Source organism: Ursus arctos, unplaced genomic scaffold (assembly GCF_023065955.2).
Source record: "Ursus arctos isolate Adak ecotype North America unplaced genomic scaffold, UrsArc2.0 scaffold_2, whole genome shotgun sequence".
NCBI classification, from domain to species: Eukaryota; Metazoa; Chordata; class Mammalia; order Carnivora; family Ursidae; genus Ursus; species Ursus arctos.
Window position 1 is genome coordinate 77,233,259 of NW_026622874.1, and position 6,174 is coordinate 77,239,432.

A 6,174-nucleotide genomic window follows, 5' to 3' on the forward strand; every position below is an offset into this window, starting at 1 on the left:
GGATATAAGTACATATACGTATGACTTTTTCTATATATAAAGTAACCATAACTAATAACTAATAAAAGTAAACAAAAACAATAAAAATGGTTACCTGGGCAGGGGGTGCCTGGGGGGCTCAGTCTATTAAGTGTCCAACTCTTGGTTTTGGCTCAGGTTGTGATCTCAGGGTCGTGAGATCGACCCCTAAGCTGAGTGCGGAATCTGCTTGAGATTCTCTCCCTTTCCCTCTACCCCTTCCCCCACTCGCGCTCTCTCTCTCTCAAATAAATAAAATCTTTAAAAAAATTGTTTACGTAGGTTATCTATAGGGGAGTGTGAAAACAGATTGAGGAATTAGTAGAGGATAGACCTCTTAATGTATTTTATTAACTTTGACTATGGATTCACGTAAAAGTTTTACATAGGGGCACCTGGGTGGCTCAGTCGGTTAAGTGCCCAGCTCTTGATTTTGGCTCAGCTCATGATCTCAGGGTCATGGGATGGGCCCCAAATCGGACTCCGCACTCAGCAGGAAGTCTGCTTGAGATTCTCTCTCTCTTTCTCTGCATCCCCCTTCCTAAAATAAATAAATCTTTAAAAGATAAAAGTTGTACATAATTTAGAAATAAAATTAAATTAAAAAGGGCAATATTCTTTAAAAATAAAAAGCAAACAGAAACAAATGTATCTACATACATAGTTGGGAGATAACCACAAGGAGAGGAATTATTTCAAGAGACTTTAAAACATAGTATTTTGACTGCACATCCTAAAGATAAAACACCTACCCCCAAAAATCCTTGCTGTGTTCAGCAAGCTCATTGGTAATGGTAATGGTGTGTAAATATTGAAACAAAGTGAATACAGCAAAGTAGGAATAAAGGAAAAAATGGCCTCATCCTGATAAAGAAATTTACTAGAAGTCACAACTAACATCATACTTAATGGTGAGAAACTAGGAGTTTTCCTGCAAGAACAAAGCAAGGATATCCCCTCTCACTACTTTTTTCAATATCATACTAGAAGTTCTAGCTAATTGCTATAGACAGAGTGTTTGTGTCCTCTCAAAATTCATACTTTGAAATCTAACTCTCCATGTGATGGTGTTTGGAGGTGGGAGCCCGTAGGATGTGCTTAGGTCATGAGAGTAGAGCCCTATTCTGCCCTTATGAGAGACCCCAGAGAGCTCCCTCACCCCCTTCCTCCATGTGAGGGCACAGCAAGAACCAGCCATCTATGAAACAGGAAGCAGACCTCACCAGAGGCAAAATCTGTCTGCACCCTGAACTTGACCTTTCCAGTCTACAAAACTATAAGAAATAAATGTCTATTATTTATAAGCTGCCCAGTCTTTGGTAATTTGTTACAGTAGCCTGAACAGGCTAAGGCACTAATGCAGTAAGACAAGAAAAGGAAATAAAAGCTATACTGATTGGGAAGGGAGAAATAAAACTGTCTTTTCCCAGAGATGACATAATTGTCTATGTAGAAAATCCTGGAACTAAGTATTTATTAGTTGCAGGATACAAAGTTAATATACAAAATTCAATCACTTTCCTGGTATACCAGTGACAAACAAGTGGAATTTGAAATTAAAAATACAATGCCACTTACGTTAGCACTACCGAAATGAAATACTTAGGTGCAAATCTTACAAAATATGTACAGGATCTATATGAGAAATACTACAAAACTGATGAATGAATTTAAGAAATGAAGAGACATTCCGTGGTCATGAGTAGGAAGGCTCAATATTACCATGATGCCAGTTTTTTCCAATTCAATCTGTAGAGTCAATACAATCCCAATCAAAATCCCAGCAAGTGGGGCACCTGGGTGGCTCAGTTGGTTGGGCAGTTAAGTGACCAACTCTTGATTTTGGCTCAGGTCATGATCTAAGGGTCCTGAGATCAGCGTGGAGTCCACTTGAGATTCTCTCTCTCCCTCTCCTTCTAACCCTCCCACTCATGCTCTCTCTCTCTCTCTCTAAAATAAATGAATAAATATTTTAAAAATAGATGTATGTTTTAAGATGCAAAAAAACAGGCACCATCCCCCCAAATTCCATGCTTAACCTCCCTCCCCCACCTTCCAGCACCTTCCTTCCCACCCAGAAGTTCTCCAGTGACAGATGGAATCTAATCAAAACAGATGCCAGCAGAGTATTCCGTATTTCTCTACAAATTTTCCCAAATAGGCAAGACTTTGATTTTCTTTTTCTTTTTTTGGTTTGTTTTTTAAATCGGTTGAGAACTTCCTTTTGTGTTTCTTTTTACCATTACTGAGATAGGGATACTACTTCTAAGTAACTCAAAACTGTTCCTAATTATTCAAACTTCAGGTTATACGTAAATAATGTTACTTTTTCATGATACCATTCCACCAGGCATTGAACATATGAACATTCTGGTGTATTTTTTCACACTGAATTGTCAGTGAATGGAATGCTTTTTTTTTTCTTTCAAGTAAGTCATCTTTTTTTCAAATTTTGTGTATGAAATTATTTTTATAAAGAAAAAAGCAGTTATTCTGAAAAGGGTGTATTCATCTTGTTCTTATAGGTCTAAAATAAAAACTACATTGGGGTAGATTTAAATAGGATTGCCAGATTTAGGAAATAAAAATACAGTATGCCCAGATACATAGGAATTTCAGATAAACAATGTGTTTTTTAGTATAAGAATGTCTTAGGCAATCTTGGAGATAAAATTATATTTTAAAAAATGTTGAACGTTTATCTGAAATTTCTGTTTAACTGGGTATCCTGTATTTAACCTAGGAAACTTGAAGGTGCATAAAAGTGCTTATTAAAATAAGAAGTGGTATATAAATACAGTGGAATATTACTCAGCCATCAAAGGACTGAAATCTTGCCATTTGCAACAACATGGATAGATCTAGAGAGTATTAGGTGAAATAAGTCAGAGAATGACAGATACCATATGATTTCACTCACATGCGGAATTTAAGAAACCAAGCAAATGAACAAATAAAAAAGAACAGACAAAAAACCAGACCTTAACCAGAGAGAACACACTAGGGGTTGCCAGAGGGGAAGTAGGTAGGGGGGATGGGTGAAATAGGTGATGGGGATTAAGGAGAGCACTTGTCGTGATGAGCACAGGGCAACTTATGGAATTGTTGTATTATATGCCTGAAACTAATACAACACTATGTTAGCTACACTGGAATTACAATTAATGATGATGATGATGATGATGATGAAGTGCTTATTAAAACCCAGTCTCTGAACCCTACCTGCAGAGCTCCTGATTCAGCTGGTCTAAGCAGACGTGGCTGATTTACATTTCTCACGAGCTCCCAGGTGAGACTGATACCACTCGGGGAGGACACATGCAAAACCAATTCAACCGCTTAGAAGCAGCCTTCATTTAGAAGTAATATTTGCATCAACATAGCATCAGGTGAAATCAAATGAGGAGGCAGTTCTAGTATCTAAATGGCACAGAAGCAGCAGAAAATCAATGTATCGCTTTCTAACTGTACACACAATTACCTTCACCTGACTGGACAGTACTGCGTTTTGGTGAGCTTTGGAACATCCTGGGAGCTTTTAAATTCTTCTGATGTAGGACGTGGCCCCTGGAAATTCTTCTAAGTCAGGTGGTTTGGAGCAGAGCAGAAGCACCTGTATTTTTTTTTTTTTTTAATCTCCTTAGGTGGTTCGCTCTTCTGGGCAACAGGATTGAGAACCACTGTGCCATAGTAACAAAGGCCCTGTTCCTGAGATCCTTCACCACGTAAAGAGCACGAAACGACAAGCTTAATTAGTGGGAAAAGTACAGATCTGAGTTGTCAACGTGGGTCCCTCCGAAAGTCGACGTTATTGTAATTAATGACAATCCATCCCATGTATTTAAAAAGCTGAGAGGTGGAGAAAGAGGCGGGTGTTTTATTTCTTCTCTGCAGAAAGAGGAGCCTTCGGATGGTTCAAAGATATCTTGCCTGTTTCTTAAAGTATCTTCTAATTCCTTGCCTAACAGCTATTTTTTAATAACAGGTAAGTCTAAGAAAAATTTCTCATAAAATGCCTTGGTGTTACTCAGAAGTTGTTTTTTTACTTTTCCTTTGAAACAAAGGTTTCCTTTATGTGAAGATAAGATCCTTTTGCTTAGAAAGTATCCTAATGGCTGTTGGGTCCTCAGAATATTCTGAACTTTAAAAGGATTAGAGAAATATAGTGAATATCTTAACTGGAGCCCTTTTTAGAAATGTTTGAATTTGGTTTATTTCACTACTCTGGTGACTCAGAATAAAGGTTACCGGAGACTTCAAAAAAACGTATGTTCTGAATTTCTCAAAAGGGAAAGCTCTCCCGGGTGCCCTATTCCTGAGACAGGTTGAAGTTGGTTCTTACAGGACAATTAGGATTTTCTTCACAATAGGGCCCCAGACAAGACAGTCCTCTCCAGATCTTTTCTAAAAGCAGTTTGTTGACATTGTTTTTAAATATCCACAACAAATAGCCTTTGGGGCTTTGTTTTTTGTTTTTTGGTGTTCTTTTTTTGTTTGTTTGTTTTGTTTTGGGTTTTTTTGGGCCCCGTGGTGAAAATGAGGGCTTTTCCAGAAAGTAACTTAGAGTATTCTGGATTCTTTTACTTAAAAGTTTATAATTTATAAAAAGATAGTGTAATTTATGTTTTTTGAGTCCCTCTCCAATCCTAATTGTGATTGACATTTCAGTGCATTTTCTTCTAGACTTTGTTGTGCATGATAGGTTTTTCTTTATTATTCTTGTTCTGTTTTTCCAGTTTTCTTTCATGAAATTTCTTTTTCATAATAAACACCTGTTTTTTATGAGTACCTACTCTTATTTAATAAATGGCTAAAATCAAGCGTTTTGTAGAGAAAAGTAAACTGAGGTAGTTTACAATTAGCCTTCTCGGTATATTTCACTTGAGCAATTTTTTAAAAAGATTTTATTTATTTATTTGAGAGAGTGAGCATGAGCAGCGGGAGGGGCAGAGGAAGAGGGAGAAGCAGACTCCCTGCTGAGCAGGGAGCCCCCCCACCCCCGTTCCTGCCTCGATCCCAGGACCCCCTGAGATCAGGACCTGAGCCAAAGTCAGGTACTTAAACAACTGAGCCACCCAGGTGCCTCTCACCTCAGCAGATTTAGAGTAGGTAAAACCAAATGCAAAGACAAGGGGCTACAATTACTAACCAAAAAAACAAAACCAAATAAAACCGGTAAGTGTATATATTTAAGAATATTTCAGGGGTGCCTAGCTGGCTCAGTTAGTAGAGCATGTGACTCTTGTTCTCGTGGTTGTGAGTTCAAGCCCCGTGCTGGGGGAAGAACCCACTTAAATAAGGAAATAAGTTTTTTAAAATATTTCAAATTACTTCTTCAGTAATTACTATTTGTTCACATGTTCAGCTTTTGAAAACGATTTCTGTAAAATCTTTAAAAAAAAAAAAAAAGGTACGCCTGGGTGGCTCAGTCGGTGACACGGCTGCCTTTGGCTCAGGTCATGATCCCAGAATCCTGGGATCGAGTCCCACATGTCCTCCTTACTCATCCGGGAGCCTGCTTCTCCCTCTGCCCACCGCTCCCCCTGCTTGTGAGCTCTCTGTCTCCGACAAGTAAATAAAATCTTAAAAAAAGAAAAAATGATTTCTGAAACAAGCTTATAGATGGGCAACTAACATCAGGTACTCAATTCGGAAAAATTCTAATCCAAGATGCAATGATGGGTTTCCTCTTGGAAATCCCTGCTGTTGTGTTGGCTAATCAAGAGCTTACTTAGAAAAAAAGAGAAAGGGTGGCATTTTTCTCTGACGGCTTTTTTTGTTGTTGTTTTGAAGGCTACTTATTCATGAAACTGCTTCTGAATCTTTGCTTTGAAAACCTCTTTTTATACCAGGTAAGTAAACTTCAAGTTTTTTGTTGTTGTTGTTTTGTTTTTAATGACTGTATTATCATTTTTCTGGGTATTTGCACGGGATTCTTGAAAATGCAGCTTCCCACCATTATTTTACTTTCTCTCTGCTTAATCTGTAGAGCAGTGCTCGTCATTCTCAGATTAAGCTCATGCGTGGCTAGGAGACTTTTCCTGGTTGTTCCGGGTCATCCCTCCATCCATTCACCTGTGTCAGCCTCTAGTGTCACACCAAGAAAACTTTATTGCACAGATTTAAATAACTGTTGACCTCTTCCAGATCAGACTG